This window comes from Cyanistes caeruleus, chromosome 1 (assembly GCF_971803275.1).
Source record: "Cyanistes caeruleus chromosome 1, bCyaCae1.hap1.1, whole genome shotgun sequence".
NCBI lineage: Eukaryota > Metazoa > Chordata > Aves > Passeriformes > Paridae > Cyanistes > Cyanistes caeruleus.
The window spans coordinates 92,874,699-92,892,086 of NC_141701.1; the positions used below are offsets into that span (position 1 = coordinate 92,874,699).

Here is a 17,388-nt window from a genome sequence, read left to right on the forward strand (position 1 = left end):
TGCATGACCTTCTACAAATGAAGTATAACATTGCAAATATTCTTTTGGACAGAGTTTCTTGGTAAACTTTGAGGCAAGGCTTGTGGCAGAAATAATGTCAAATGTAGTTAGAAGGGAAAAAAAAAAAAACCACTTATGGTTTTGGGCAAAACTTTGGCCATATTTTGAATTCCCGCTCATTTTTAACTATGGGGATTTTTTTAAGAACAAGTCCTAACACCATAAGAAGTTTAACCTGACCTGGAAAACCCACAGCAATAGGCTCTGCTGGCATGAGACCTGGGAAGCCCATTGCCTCTTCTGCACTTCCCATTTAGGATTTCATTTCCCTCTTTTGGTTGGTCTGAAATAATTTGATTTTCAGAACTTCTGGTTATGTTACGCAGCTAAAAGCACAGAGCAGGTGTACATTTATAGCCCATAAAGAAACTGAACCGATACTGTGAAATGCAGTGCAAATACTTTTAAAGCCAAAGGTGGCTTTTGATCCTATCTATGTAGTATAAACTGACTTGGCAAAATTATTTACCTCTATCACATCCTGGAGTTATGGCATCAAAGAGGAAAGGAGCTGCTCAGGTATTTTAATTGTGTCCATGAACCACTTGGATTTTCTTCTGTTTAACTCTGAATTTCCTGTGTCAAAAATTTGGTTTGGAAATGCTGCTGTTTTCATTTCAAGTTACATTGGTCTTACTTTGTTTTTAATTTTTCTTTGGGAATCATGGTGTGAAATTCATAGCAGCCAGAGTACAGGGGAATCTAGCAATTCTTCATACATAATCATTAATAATGTATTTCTCTACATTCTTAAGGGATCACATTTCCATAGGCAGTTGCAATTAATTCAAAGCAGCAGTACAGTGAAAAAAAAAAGCAATGATACCCACAACAGACCCTCCTATCCTCAGGGCTCTTGTCCAAATAGATACAACCATTTCAGATCAGAACTTATGTGTTTTATAGCAGATGATAATGAAGAATTGACAAGCAAGTAAGCACAAATATTATCAAATACAGATGAGACAGTCCCTTCAGTTGTCAAATAAACCTATCCTGAGATTCCAGTGTATGTTTACTCAGGTCTTGTGTCCTGGTGAACAGAAAGAATCTTCTGTTCAGTGTTGTGTCAGCTATACACGACTCTTGTAATCAAGGAGAAAAAAACACAACAAAATAGCAGCAACTTTCACAAAAAGGATGTAATGGAAGCAAGTTAATGGATCTATCTTCTATATTGATGGCTATATTAAATATATTAAATTCTGTGGTAATAGAATGGGCTCCAATATGTTTTTTCATGTGTATGGTTTCATCACGGTTGCTGCCTGGCTGCAGATAAGGGTCCACCAAATGCATGGGAGTAATTTCACTGAAGTGGATATCTGTGCTTGTTGGGAATTCATGTAAAGAAGGGTTTTGTCCTCCCTTTGCCATTACAGATTGATTTATAGACAAGTGTAAAACAGTGAAGAACATAAAAAGGCATAAAAACCAGACTAATACATCTTTTGATGTGATGTATGTTAACTGTTGAATCCCTATTGCTGAAATTAGTGGCCGTACGTTAGAAGTTTCATGTTGCAGTCTGCCATTTTTTTTGACACATAAAATTATAAATTCTAAACACTGCAGCTGTAGCTACCTGATTGGCCATAGCCACATCAGAAAATACATGGATGATACGACTTGACTACATTTTAATACTTCCTATGAAGTAATATTGCTAATATTCTCTTCACAATCCTGTGTCTGAAGAGCTTTAAAGGCTTTTTTTTCCCATTTGCACACACAGTGTATCCTGCTGACAGACTGCAATCCTGCCGCCTTTGAAACACACATCACCCCAAAAGGCAGAGTTCATTTCCCAAGGTTTCCAAACTTTTCTAGAGTACTTTTTTCAGGGCATCACGAATACTCTCGCCTCCTGAGTGTGCTGTCCTAACAGAGTCTGACAACTCCTGCAGGGGCTCACACTGGCAAACAGCATTAGGCCTGACCAGCACTGCATGTTGTGGAAAGGCCACATGGAGCAGTGGGAGAAAGCCAGAGGCATGTTGAAAGTTTAATAGCAGAAACATAAAGTTAGAGGACTCCAGAGCAGTTCCATAGAAGGGTTTGGATTGGGCCCTTATGTGAAGCCACCAACAGCTTGTGAATTCTCCCTTAGCTGTGCCCTGCACTTGTTAGTGAGGACAGCTCACACCTCATGGCCAGCTGCCTTCTACAGGCTGTCACAACAGAAAAGACTGATAAAAAATTTAGGGTTGTAAAGACTCTGTGGAATCCAATTGGTTAACAGACCATGATTTCAATGCAGCATGTGGTACTGGAGGAGTGTGGCAATAACAATAATGATACTGTAAATGTTGCCAGGTACTTGTACGGTATTTTGCAAAACATTCATATTTCTGTTTTCATGGTCCTTTCAGTATAGTTGTTATATCAGCCTATGTTATATTTTGTACATGAAACCATAAAATGTTCTTCATAAAATAGTTAAACCACAACAACTAGTTCTCTTCAGCAAAGTTCAGTATAAATGTCTTGATTTTATTACTACAATAACATAATGTATATATGTAAACTTTTACCAAAGTTTTGGTATTTGCTCTCAGCTTTTTCTCTTAAGTTTTGAATACTACATGAAAACTAAGAATAGAAGTATAACACTGTGTGGACTGATTATTTCCAGATAGTGTAGTAACTTGAGAGTGTGTCGTCTAAGAACAGCATTTTGCTAAATCACGTTACTGAATCATTTAAAATCTAAGAATTTTGTATAATCATATTTTGTGCCCTTTCAAATTCCTTTGTTATCACAGATCAAGATATAAAACCTTTTGCCTCTTCTGCCTCTAGAGAACAGTCTCCATTAATATACAGAAAATTTAGAAGTACAGTAAATTACATTTTGAAAAGACAGAACTTATAAAAACTGAAGGTTTCAAGACCATTAGTATTAAGATAGAATAGGCACTTATTTAACAGCAGTAAAGAGCAAAAATGAATGCAAACAAAATCTGTAAGTTGTTTTTTCATAGAATTTCTAGAAGTGTATTTTCAATAAAAATCCATATTTTAAACATGCTTTCTTGCCCAATTTTAATATGAACAAATATTGAAACACTTAACTAGATGTCATGAGATCATGCTGTATTATATAACTACGTGCTGTAAACATGCATTTCCCACAAGAGAAATACAACACAGTTACAGAAATAAGAAGAAATACTGCTTACCTTCCTCCCTTAAAAAATATTCCCTGAAGGCAGAGTAAATCTGATTATAAAATAAAAAACAAGCCCGAAGTGTACAACTCACACACATACAAACAGCAGATACAGTCGCCTCCATGAAGAATGCCTGTTTCTAGCCTTCTGTACATGTTTCTCACTTCTTCACATTCTGGTTATGCTACAAGGATTCAAACTACACTTAAAATACTGTTCTGCAGCAGAGCTATAGGCACCAACATATTGCATAAACGGTACTTACTGTTCCAGAAGTCACGCATCATCCTATAGGAAATTTACACCTCCAAAAGAGGGATTTGTTACAACTGAGCAGATTGCGGCAAAACGCAGCGCCTGGCTTGTCAGAGAAAGTTGTTACTTTCAGAGATCATCAGCACATAGTCATTCACAGGGCACAGTAGCTTTACATTTATGTATGTGCATGCGTACCTACACACACACACACACACAGACACAGAAGGAGTCACAGCCTGTCTCTCACAACCACATGCTAATTGCTGAACAGGGAGAAAATCTTGTTAGTATAACACGCTATCATTTTTCCTGACCATGGCTTTTGCATACATTTTTCACATAGTACGACCAAAACCGGTGATGCTACAAAGTATTTCTGACTCAGACAGAAGTAAATATTCACATAAGGCACCGAACTCGTTTTGGCTTCCCCAGTGAGAGCGCTGCAACTGCAGCAGCAGTGCAGGGTCCCTGTGCTGGCACTCACTTGCTGCAGTCTCTGTGCATGAGTATACATTATAAACTAATTAGTAACACAAAGACATCTGATACCCAGGAACTAAAGAAAATCATAGAGAATCAATCAGATCCTACAGCAGGCATGTAGATTGGCTGTAAAAACATTTAACAGCAGGTAGATTTTTTTTCCTGTGCTGTCAAAGTTAAAGGTACCAAAAGGAAGCACACACTAAGGCATTTTTGTTCCACTGTGATATTGATCCAATGCCAGACGTAGTGAAACACAATGGGCACACAGTCAGCCTTGGTAAATTAGGTAGATTAGAGATCATTTGATGGTATTCTATTGTTGCTATTGTAATCACAGTAATTTTCACTGGTAATGGTGCTTCGTGATGAAGTGCGGTTCTCACAGGATAATTGTGAAAGGTATCGAAAGATTCAGGGTGTAGCATCTGGTTTTAAAAGCTCTTCAGATTCAAATTGGCATTTTACTTTATCTTGAAAATTTATTAGAGATTCAGATCATGCCGGTTTAAATGGAAAGGTGAAAGCAGGGTAATTTCAATCTATGAATTATTCAGATTCAGACTGGTGAAATTGCCATCCATGAACTGATTCTCTGACAGTCTCTTTTGCAGAGCCTCCATTACGCTTGTCATTTTTATTTCTTTATCTACAATCTCTCCCTCAGTTACTGAGCTTGTCCCTTAGGGCTGTGCTTCACAAACCAAGTATTTAAAATTGGCAATAACCTAAATGTGTTGCTGTCTCGAATCGCAGTCTCCACATGCTGTCTTTTCCAAATGATTAAAAGCCACATTCACGATGGTGTCTGTTAGGCTCTTCGATTAGATGAATTAAATTTAAAAAAATACAAAAAAAGCCAGCAAAGAGAAGAGACCAGGGTGTCATATCGAAGAAGAGCTATGTTCCTGTAACAGTCCAGCAAAGAAAGTGGTGCTTTGTGCTTGTTCCTTTGTTGTCAGTGTAACCCATTCTAGTTGCATAGCATCACGCAGGAAGAAACAACTGTTAAAGCAGGCTGACTTCGTGCCCCGGTTTCCAGCAGGAGCGGATAAGGACTGCGTTATAGACAGACTAATCCACGCAAATGTACAGGCTGAGACCAATCGCAATTAACAGCTTCTTACAGGCAAGAAAAACAGAAGTAGCAGTAGTAGTAGTTGTAGTATTTGTAGTATTAGAAGAAGAAGCGACTGGATACCCGAAAGGGTTTCATTCTCTCAGACTCCAGCTGATACAGATTGCAATCCCAGAGACTCTCCACTTGATGGCTGGTTGTGTCATTGCTAGTCGACTGCTGCCCTGTATCCAGAAGGACTGGGACTGATTTAGGTCAGAGAGTCTGGTTTCTTGTTTGAGCTTTGCCCTAACTGATGTAAGAAATTGCAGCAATCTGTATTACCAATCTATCTGACCCTGGGATGCTGGCACAGCTTCGGCAGTGGAGTACCCGCAAAAGGCCCCAGTCGGACAGACAGTGACAAGTGCCATCTCCTTTGTCCTATTGCTGCAGGTACATCACTGTAGCATAAAGAAAAAAGCCCTCTTAGTACGCAAAGTGGGAAATCAGGCGTTCTTCCTCAGAGGCAATTTGGGTACAGAGCTCCGAGCAGTCCCTGCTCAGCTGAAAATGCTGCCAGGCAGAAGCCAACACATCCATGCTGTGTCTGTTCCTACGCTAACACCAGGAATATTCCCCTCGTATGAAAAAGATAAGAATGAAAAAAAATCTATGCTGCTTTGTGCCTGGTTCTATGCGTCTGCTTTGCCGCACTGCGACTAGAAAACTGCAGCAGTAAGAGCTCTGGCAGTTGCGATAATGTAGAAAGCAGCAGCTCTGTGACACAGCAGTCAGCTGACTCGCAGTGTTATCATTCAATGTCCTCTATAGAATAAGGCCAGTTTCTAAGGTAGCACCAGGAGGATGACCTTGCATACAGAAACTGGGCAAAGAAGGAGTGGCAAGACTTGTGTACACCTGCAAATGATTTTGTGGTGATGTTTAGCATTATCATCGGGACCGTGTCGGTCTTTAGTGGTCTCTTTTCCCTCTCTTCTTTCCTCCTTTGCCACACAGAACTTGTTATCTGTTGAGCAGTTTTTCTTCTATCGTGAAACCGTCAATATGATCATGTACAGCCGATGACAACTATTATAATTATTATCATTAATAACAGTGTTTGGGTAAACTGCTTTAAAAATATTGCTTGCAAACCACGTTTCCACAAGAAATTGTGGGGTTTTATTAACTTCCCCCTCTCTGTGACTATGGATGTGCTCCAGGAGACAGAAAGTTATTGGGTGAACACCCCCGAAAGACAAATCCTAATTGGCAAGAGTGTGTCTCTGTGAGTTCTAATTGAGGCATCCGACTACCTAGACTGATTTTCACAGTTCTCTGTAGCTCCCAACTAAATTCACTGGGAACAGCTTGCTGTTACTGACTCTGGGAAGTCAGGGGAAGAACTTTAAACTTACAGCTGGCAAAATATGGAAACTTACTAAAGTTCTGAGTCAACAGGAGTCAAATGCCCCACTGCCACCTGGGGCTTTGAAAGTTCCCATGGGGAGCATCAGGCAAGCTCTTGAAAACCATCAGCGTGTGCCTGCCTACTTAAACTATACCTAAAGCTAGAGAAGGTTTGTCAGAAATTGCCATAAATCAACTTGCCAGTCACTTACTGAAAGAATTTATATTACATTGTGCTATCCTTGGCCAAGGACAGATCATCTTCCACTCTTCTCAGTGGATGTGTTGTACGTGCTCAGGCCAGAGCTAAATTGGCTCTCACAGCTACTACTGTAGATTGTGCAATTTCAGTAAGACACTTTATAAGTCCATTTTAAAGCACACAGAAAATCTTATCCTGGAGTTTAGCAAGAACCTAGTAAGGAGCAGCCATTATACACCAAGCTGGTATTTCCTGTCATTTCCATACTTATGCTAAATTACGTCAGCATTAAAATGGACATAATTCTGTCAGAACACAGCAGTTTGCACCAAAACCTAAACCAACAGTAATAAAGCCATAAAACTGGTAAAAGTCTTGCTGTATCTTTAAAGCGCAATTCTCTTGGACAACACAAAGAGCAGAATACCCATGCAAAGACTGTAGTCCATTTCTGGATTGCTTCAGGGGGAGGGATGTCTGATCTTATGTGCAGATGGTTAATGGATGAGTAATGTAGCCACAGTCCTGTCCCTTCCTTAATCATTTTTTATTAAATGCCCTGAAGGCCACTCTTCCTGCAATCAGTAAAATCAGCACAGACGTCAAGTGGGGAAATGCCTGTGCTCTGCCCCCTGCCTTTACAGCCCCCAGACCTTGCTCCTCCATTACAGGCTGTGCCTCCTCAGCCCCCTACATTTGATGTTCAAGACTATCTTTTTACTTGCTCCTCTGGGATCTCCTATAGAAGCCTAGGAAGGGAGCATGAAGTCTAAGCAAACTCCTGGAAGCCAAGGATGCCAGTTTTCCTGTCTTCCAGGTTTTGCTGAGCGACTGGTGTTGTCTTGACTGTGCTAATGAAGGCTCTTTTTCTGCCAAACTCTGCATAACCCCACTTTTTAGCTTCGAGATAAGCTGGATGGCTGTTCCCAACATGGGCCTTTCAAGCCTCAGCTCTTCCTCAGAGAAGGATGGATGTAGATGGCAGAATTTGTGTTTCCTCCGACCATTACAGCCCTTGGAGAGGGAAGGGCAGGAGGGAGCACTTCTCTCCTCCAGCCAGCAGCTCCGTGGGGCCAGCTACAGCTGTAACAATCATAAATCTGACTTTTCCACCATGCTTTTTCCCCTGTAATCCTGTTGTCACTTTGAGGGTAGGTGGAGGCATTTTATTCCCTCAAAGCCCTATAAGCTGAAATATGCCTTGCAGCCTTTGCTGAGGGAAGGGTGAGGAAAGCCAGCAGTGGCTGGGGGGTCAGTGATGTGTGAAATGCAGGATGGGACATACCCACTGAGAACAGCTCAGAAGCTCTTTTAAAGCCCACATCAGGGTTTGTTTCTGGGATTGACTTTTCACTTTAGTTTTCTGGTGTTGATGAAGGCTAATGCAATTTCCTGCAATGTGTGCAGAGCTCCTTTTCTAGTCATTAACACACACATTTCCCCCCATGAACAAGATCCTAATTTGGTTTTCTTGAAGACTGTTGTAGAAGGTTCAAAGTTGAGTGTTTTGATTAGTTCTTGGCTATGTATCCATGTGTTTGTACTGTGTTACACTGAATGATATTGCATTATGTTTTGGGTAAGAAATCACACTTGGACAAATTTGGGAAAAGAGATTGAAACTTTTACCTCATTTATTACTTAAGCACTCCAGGAACAGAACAGATTTAAGTTTTTCCTCTTTTCTCTCCTTTTTCTTTTTCACTGAAATGAAAATTGCATCCAAGCCCATAAACTGGATGCCAAGTTTCAACTGAACACAATTAGAAACAGCTTAAATATTAAACTGAAAGCTGAGGGGCCAATGACATTTAAGGGACGCTCTCTCACAGGCTCTCAACCATAGCACTTCTGACAGAATGCTGTGTTAGAGATTAATTTTTAAGGCATCACCAAATATATCCTCCATATGATCCTACATAAGTTACAAATTCAGAATGTTTTGGAAGTCTTTTGGATGCTGTGTTCTCTCTTGTAAACATGTGCAACACTATATCCATCCAGCAGATATGATTTTAAATTCTCAGGGTATCACTGCAAATTAATAAGGTAGGGTCATGTTCTACACTTTTTCTATATTTTCTATATTGCTTATAGTTTTTAGTCAATGCATACAATTAAATGCTAATTTTTCAGCAAATAATATTTACTTCAAATGGGCCTTATCAGCTTTTTTCTTTTTACTTGTCAGATTTAAGTAAATCTGATTGTCTTGATTTTAATGATACTATTGTGTAAGCAAGTAACAGGGAATACATTAAACTACAGGGGTTTTGTGTCCATTGCTCATTGATGTATTTTTTCTCTTTACTTCCCAGTGTACAAACCTGGGGCCTTCAGGCATTTTAAATGATATGCACATACTGTATAAGATCTTCCCAACAGCTGGTTCTCTTAAGATTTCAGTGAAGTACCATATTGACCACTACCCCCTCTTCCCTGTATCTTCAATAAGCTTCCTGTAAGCTGAATCTTCTGGGAGAAAAGAAACTCCAAAACTCTTACTTTTCTTCCACAGAACTTACCGAGGAACTGACTTTTCTAAAAACCAGAAAAGACTTTCAGAATTAGTCCCTTAATGCACTTTAAAAATGGCCTTAAAAATATGGGACCCAAATTTGAGACATGGAATTAAACTTGTACAAGCTGCCCCCAGAAGACTAACAGGGGCTAATTAAAAATACAACTCCTGTCACGGAAGTGAAAGGGAATCCTATGTATTTCCCAATCCTGCTTCTGCAAATCCTTCCTGCTGAAACAGCTGAATCAGAACAAATTGCTTGTGTGTGAGTTACTTTGGCCATATGGTGAAAGAAAAAAAGAGCCGTGTGCCTCCTCAGCTATGTAGTAAATGGGAACTACCTCCACGTGGGTTTATACATTTATAGCTAATGTGGAGACTTTAATGTGAAATCAGGGAAATGAAGTGAATTTGTGGGTCCCTCTCTGGGACTTGTGGCTTATAACCAGTTATAAAAATGATATTCAACCAGGTACAGGTATATGTTGATATATAAATATAAATACATATGGAGAGATGTTAATTTCTGGTATGAATAACCTTTTCTCATTCAAGTGATTAAAACACAAGCAAGACTGTGTGAAAAGTAGAACAAAATGGTGATACACAAACCTCACTAAGAATAACATGGAAATTTTTTGATCCAAAGTGCTAGAGGATCACTGCACAAGGTTGGCGAATAGGATGTGACAGGAATGTCAGTAAAGGACAGGCGCAAAAGAGACATCTTGTTGTCTGTGACACATCATTGGTGTCAGTCACTAATGATCTCCTTGACATGTTGAGTATATGGCTCAGAATGTATCAACATTACTTCTTTTTTCTATCATTACTGTTGGGAGTCAGTTTAAAGTTCCCATGATAGAAACCAAGGCCTGTGCAAAGGGGTGGTTGTGTGTCTTGAGGAAGATTTCATGTTTGACCTTATTTGGATGTGGCATTTGATAAATCTGGGATAATTACTCATGGAATAATCTATGAGATTATCCATTTGGGGCCTCTGTTTTTTCAGTTTTTGTTTGTGCTTCACTTGGTGGTTCTCTTTGCTGAGAAAGACTGCAGTAGTGCCAGGGATGAATGAGGAAACAATCCTGGAGAGAAAAAAAAAAGTGAAAAATATTGCATAAATAGGGGGACCTCTATAAAAGGACAGAACTGAGTGAGTGCACTGAATGTATTGGCTAAATGCAGCAGGCTGCAGATAAAGCCATTAATCTGTGACAGCCCACCCAGAAACTTGAAATTCTCTACAAACTTTCAGGAACCTAATCCTCAAATAAAATAAATTCACACCTATATCCAGTTCCCCAGGCTGTCAGTGCTTACATAGTTGTGCATTTTTTGCGTTTGATAGGTAACGATTTTATTTAAAATTCTCGTGTTCTTAATAGATGCACTTTTAATGACCACTATTACTTGCAAAATTAGAAAATAAATCAATATGTTGAGTTAAAGTATTAAAATACACACAGCTAAAAATAAAAATTGAAATTAAAAATTACAAATAGAAACAAACATGCAGGGAAGTGCTAAAATGAATGCAATCAGTTCCAGATTTAAAACAGCCTCCCCATGCTCACCCTTCCCCCTTTCCACTACTGGGTGGTCACGGACTCATGGCAGTTACTAGTGGTTTTCTTTAGAGTCATTCCAGACTTCTATTTTCACTCATTTAGAAATGGGAAGAAACAGAGGTATTGACTTAATTTTCTACATGTTCTGCACTAGGTTTCAAAATTAAGGAAGCAGCCTCCTGAAATGGTGGCGGAGTGTTCCTAATCAGTGGAGCAGCAGGAGTCTGGAGGAGGCTTATGGTATGGAGAAGTTGGGCAGAAAAGCCACTAGAAGTTATTATCCCTCGGGATGGATCTTACTGGGCTTGTAGAGGGCAGTCTCTGACAGACAATGACTGGCAAGGGCGGGGCTCCCAGGCATTAGCAAGAGATGCAGCCCACTAACAGCTGAGTGATACAGCACAACATTTGATGCTGAACACCTGGTTCTGGCCCTGTATGAACTTGTGGAGCTTACTTGGTACTTTACAGCTGAAAGATGTGCTTCAAAAGAATCCTCTTGATCCAAGCTGAAGTGGTAGCACAGCCACAGACAGAGACTGTTCCCATCCTATGGTCAGTCATAATACTGGACTATTTCAGTGAAACAGATACTGGGGAGCAGCCATTCTGACCTCTACTCCCCTGCCAGCCTTCATCTTCTTTGTGTCCTCAGCCAGGCCCTGTGTGATACAAAACTGTTTGATATTGTATCCAATACCCAGAAGGATATCAGCACTTGGGGTTTTGTGTAAAATTGAAAAAGAAATTTGTGTAGGAATATTTAGATGATACTATGTGGGTTAGTGTAATGTAATTAAGTAATCAATTACAACACTTTTTTTCTTCTTCCCATTCAGTTATTAAATAAGCACTTTCAAGGCTGTTGCATTTCTACTTGTTTTAACTTGCATATTTCTTGCTTTTCTCTTTCTCACAGCACAACTCTGATGGCCACTTGCCATTTGACTCCCTGGTTCTGAGATGCAACTGTGACTTGATCTGACCTCCCCTACTAGAGGGGCAAGAGCTCAGCCTTTTGTCCCACCCATCCAGGTGTGTTGATTTGACAAGTCCCAGCTTGAAGTTCTCCTACATGTGTGCAGTGCAAAGTTCAGGTCTAAATACCCTGCCCTTCAGAGCATTAAAAGAAGCACCTAGTTGTGAGTTAGCAAGGAGCTAATCCACATCTCCTCCAAGGAAAAGCCGCAAGGGTCAAGAGAAGACGTCCTGAGAGCCTGGCTTGGCTGCAGGCAAACCTGTTAAAGCCTCCTGCACAGTTCTCCTCTCTGGACATACCCATACTCTGGATGTCAGCTTAGCTTTCCTAAAACTAAAATACATATTTTTAATGAGCCCTAGCAAGCTTTCTCTGCAAATATTCTTTCTGACATTCTAAAGTAAGGAGGGAAATACATCACAGTGTAATGCAGGTTTCATGTTTGGTCTGCTGGGATCTGTGGAGCTGTGGCAAGGCAACCACTTAGTTAGAATTAACCAAATCATTGGTCTGCTCACTGGCTTAATGGAAACCATTTTACATGCAAATTTGTTACTTGTTCTTCTGTTGAACTGTAAGAACACTTGCACTTGTGTACTGCTTTTATACTACACACAGCGTGGATTACTCTTCCAAAGCTGTAAAGTTGCTTGTAGAATAAAGTATTATTACTTAGAATTAATAAGATTATTCAAACTAGTTTCAGTGCTTCTGAAGGCAACCACTGTGTTTTAGCTTTTAAATTAAGAGAAGATGATGTACATAAGCTCCCGTATAAAGGAATAAACACTTCTCTTGTGCAAGTGCACCCAAAGGTAACATCTAGAAGACCATATTCCATACATGTATGTGGATTTTTGACAGGCCCATCTCAAGCACAGTTCATGGGTAAGACATGTGGGCACACCTGCAAACAGGTTCAGACTTGAGCACCTGGAACACTGGAGGCTCCTGTGCAGGTAAAGACCCTGTACACGATGGCCTCTCTTTCATCCTTCACCCAGAAGCTTTCCTTTTTAGGTAGGGGTAAACCACACTTACATCACCACATTTCATACTAAGACAAAATGCAGGCAGGCAAACTCACAGCTATGCATGTAGGACAAGCAAACTGCTAGGTCTAGGGGCATGTATCTGTGGAAATACCAACCTAGACTTGCCCACTTTCTCATGCTTTGTTTTTCATTAACATTCCTCTTTCCCAGGAGCAGGAAACTGTGCCTGATGGACTCTCACCCACTCATAGGAGCTGCAATGCAATTATATTAAGCACAGGGCAAGCACACATCACTTAGCTGACATGCACTTACATCCACAGCCCATTCACCAGCCATGTGAGTGTGCTTCACAGTCACTCACAGTGTACAGACTTCTTCACTTTGCATTTTCAGTTTTGCTCTACTTAATGTGTCTGTAGTTTTATATAGCCCCTGAAAATTAGTCATTCCTCCTTCCATCTGAAAAACAAATATAGCTTGATCAAAAATAAAACAGAATTTAAATGACTTTCAGGGGAAATAAAAATTTCCCATTCTGTTTTGAAATTTATAAACAATAATAGCAGTTATATTTTCCCATTGACTTAACAGGGCCAGGATTTGATGTGCAGTATTTCCTTTGCTCTGCAATCTGAGGATGGGAATCATGTTTCTGTATGTCTTTCACTTAACACAAAATGCAGTGTATCTCTGATCTTATCTGGTATTATAAAGTGCTGTTATGCTAAACAAAGTAATTAATGATTTAAAAAAAAATCAGCAAATGAAGCTCAACCAGTTCTTCTAGTTGAGATATTAGATGCAATTAACATTTGCCTCAAATTTATCCCCTCATTCCTTTCTGGTGTAGTCTAAAAACTGAACTAAGTGTCTTCAAAAGTAACAGAAGCCTCATTTTAAGTATATGCTTAAAATTACTTAAAACACTTTCCTGTAAAGAGGTTTTCTCTGATCTCTGTTAACCATTTTCCGGAAAGTTCACTCAGGTGAATGGTTTTTATTTGTTTTCCTGTTTGATCTTCTCAGTTTCATGGTCTGTGAGCAAGTTTTGGGCTGGCAAGTTGCTGTATAGTTGTTATTTATTTGGCCATAAGTTTAAGCAATCTAATGTGTTGAGTTAGAGACTGAAATTCTAGGTATACAGTGTGCATCTATAACAGCATAAACAAAGTTCTGTGTATTTATCATATTATTAAATTAGTCATAATGCATTTTAAATATACGATACCAATGCTTCTGAAAGATAGAATAAAATTAGTCTTAATCAGTGTAAAATTAATTGAATCCAATACTTATGAAAGAACAACTCTTTTCCTATTGCAAGATGCTGTCTTAATTTTCTTGTTAAAATACTTAAAACTGCTTAGGCTGAAATGCTTCATGGCACACATCTAGCTCAGGCTGGCATTTTACTGAGAATTTGTAGTTGAGTTCATTTTGATATTGTGACCAAGAAAGAACATATCCTCTTTAGGAGAACCACCACATTTTATAGGCAGCTCTCTTGAGAAGATGCTTTGTTGAAGCATGGACTGAAAATCTGAGAGATTTTCTGTCTCTGAGACTGAAGATCTGAGAACTGCATCACTGTGAAATAGTATGACGAAATAATGTTTCAAATATCAAAGCTCATGTGTCTGGGGTTTAAGGTCTAGTACCCAGTGTTTTGGAAAATTAGAAGCTGCCCACAGGCTGTGCTTGTCCTATCTCCAGAGTGACTGATGGTGCTTCATCATCTTGCATTTCTGGGTATATGGCTGGCCAATGCACAGGTCATTCCAAGGAAATATGACATAGTCTGAGGCTACAGCATTTCCCCATGCTTGCACTTTTTGACCATTGAAGGCTGCTGCAATCCCAAGAAGAATGTCATACTACTTAACAAGAGAAAATCTATTTTCTTATATTATAAAAATGCATATATTAAGTAAATATAAAAAATGTTTTTACAGAATGCAAAGATCAAGGTTAAAATGAAAGAAATACATTACTAATATATCCTACAGACTGCTGGGCCAACAATTTAAATTATATTTTAAATAGTCCTGCTCTCATCACATAATTTCATTGTATAGAACTTTATATTTAATAATAACTTCCCAGCTTGCTCCTAGCTGTTTTATAGCCATTTAAACTTCTGATAGCCCCATTCTTAGCTTAACTCTTCTGGAGCTGTTTACCCTATTTGCTGTTTATTTTAAGGAAGGAGAAGTCAAATCCCCTCTCTGTCTCTAGACTGCCAAATTAAAGAAGCCAATCTTTTTTAGTCTCCATACACTCATCAGATATCTCTACTCCCTCGGGGAGTGACTATTCTCTAAGTCTAACCTCTTCTGAGAAAGGAATTACTAGTATCCCAGGTTTCTCACTGGTATCTTACCAGGGCCATGTATAACATATAATTAATGCTTTGCAAAACCTCCACTGAAAAAAATAAGATTGATCTTAGAATCCTTATGATTTATGAAATTATTAAATGTATCACTTTCTGTGGCTGCTGAACCTTGACAGATACAAACCCTGCTTTGACAGACCTGTATATGCAGAATGCTCCCTCTGCCTTTATCATTTGTAAGCACTGAACATTTATCCCACAGTAAAAATGACTGCTGGTAACCTCTCCCAGCTTGGACTCACACTTTGTACTTCTGTAGCCCTTTTCTCCTGCCCCATATGTATGGTAACCCAGTTCTCCTTGTAAGTTATCCCGGTCCTGCTCTCTAATAGCAGTGCCTCTTTGAGTTATAAGCAAATTTCCTTAATGTGCTTCCAAATCATTAATGAAAATACTAAATGAAAACAATGTCAGGACCAATCCTTTTCGACTTCATGATGAGCTTCCCTCCAGCTCAAACCTTCCCTTTTCAGCAGCCCCCAGAGCTGATCTACCTGCCCCCATGCCTCACTAAATTCACAAATAAAATTTCCTTATCCTCTCCAGTTAAATTAATTATTTCCTGTGCAGCACTGTATCAAATACTTTACTGACCTATAAATCCTTCTTTTTGTTTTCCTAGACTTTTTTTTTTTTTTTTAGTCTGATGCAGCCTTTGAGTTACTCAGCCAGAAGACCCCTTTTGTAGAGCCAAGACTGTCTTTTCCATCTACCATCTGTACATTATACTGCCTGGACTGATGAGGATCAAAGACATTTCTTTTCATGACCTTGATCTAATTTTGTTTCAAAACTCAATTATTACTGGGAGCACCAAAGGTACCAGTGGTATCTTCTGTCCCTTTTGTGTCTCATGCGTTTAGACTTGTGTCAGAACTGAAGGTCATTTCCTGGCTCCAGCGGATGATCCCATCTTTCCCTGATGGAGTTTATATCCAGTAGAGGACTTTGGCTGACAAAATGAAGTCTCAAGTCTGGAGCACAAACACAAGGGTCCCTGCTGTGGGATACCTGTGAGGTTTGTTCGAGTTTAGACATCACTGAGAGCCTACATTTCCTCCTACACGCTGCTGTGGGCAACAAATGGTGCTGCACAGTCCAGGGGGAACAGTCTCTCTCAAGCAGGTTTGCTGTGGATGGAAAGGGAAGCTCCTGCATCCTTCAAATAGCAGAACTCACTTCCATTAGCTGAGGCTAACACATAAATTTATGCCCACTTGCTGCAAAGGCAGAATCTGAGACTGGTCACAGTCTTTTTAAGGCTTAAAATCATGATGTAACTTAATAAATTAAAGAAGGAAAGAAAGGATTTCTTACCCCCTCTCATAAATCTCTCCCCTAAGCCAAGAGACAGAAGATTACTTCTAAAATCTAAAATTCTGTACTTTGAAAGGGTAATAAAAAATAATATTCTGTGAGGGTAAAAAAAATTCAGCTGTGTTTTCTTGCTCTGAAGTATGACAGAACATAATTTTATTAGCATATTCTGAGTTGTATATGCTCACCTGTAGACTGTCAGGAATGATGACTACTTGGGTGACTGAAGTGCAATTATTAAAATAATTGTGTGTTTAGTCATTAAAAAGCAAAATGAATCCAATACCATTTCAAGTTCTAAACTGTCACATTTGCAGAAAGCCCTCAGACTGACTTGAGCAGTCATCTTGGGAGCAGAGCACTCCTTCCCTAATCTACCTGCAGGGAGAAAGGCTTGACCCCAGCAGGGTAAAGAAATGCAAGTTCTGAACTGATGAACTCCCAGGGTCAAAACAACTCTATGTACCTACAGTCAAAGGGAAAAAACCCAAAAGTTTCATGGCACAGGAGAACCAGGTAAGTTCAGGGCTGCTGCTGCCACTGCAATGGTGTATGGGCCTTGAGGACTGACTACGTTATTCGGAGTCAGACCATGCTCTGCTCTACAAAAGACAAACACAAAATAAAACACTCCCTTAGAGAACACATCGGATTAGGCAGTCTTATGAAGTTGTGTCCCACATCAGGAAATTACCCACATTCAACTAGTAAAAGGACAGACACAAAAAGGGTGACAAGCACTTCAGCACCCGGTGGTTTGTGCTGCGCTTGAAACTGTCATGGCACCCATTTCAGCTGTGCACTCACCCGTGTTTCTAAAGAAAATTATATGAACCCTGCACTTCCCAAAACTTCCTTTAGTGGATTACTTTTTATTTCAGTGGATTACACAGGGCTGCAGTCAAAAATAGTAATGCAATAAGGAAGTATGTAGAATCTGATAGCAGAGACCTTT

At 39.6% G+C, this 17,388-nt stretch overlaps 2 long non-coding RNA genes across 2 annotated transcripts; one reads left to right on the top strand and one right to left on the bottom strand.

Moving 5' to 3' along the window:
- Window positions 1-9,956: 9,956 nt before the first annotated feature.
- LOC147655744 (uncharacterized) lies at window positions 9,957-10,996 on the bottom strand. The gene is made up of 2 exons (XR_015274045.1): window positions 10,751-10,996; window positions 9,957-10,261 (listed from the first exon to the last, which is right to left on the bottom strand). It is a non-coding gene; the product is annotated as an uncharacterized LOC147655744 (long non-coding RNA).
- A 139-nt stretch (window positions 10,997-11,135) lies between these two features.
- Window positions 11,136-14,799, top strand: LOC147655745 (uncharacterized). Its single transcript, XR_015274044.1, has 2 exons — window positions 11,136-11,299; window positions 11,664-14,799. It is a non-coding gene; the product is annotated as an uncharacterized LOC147655745 (long non-coding RNA).
- Window positions 14,800-17,388: the final 2,589 nt, after the last annotated feature.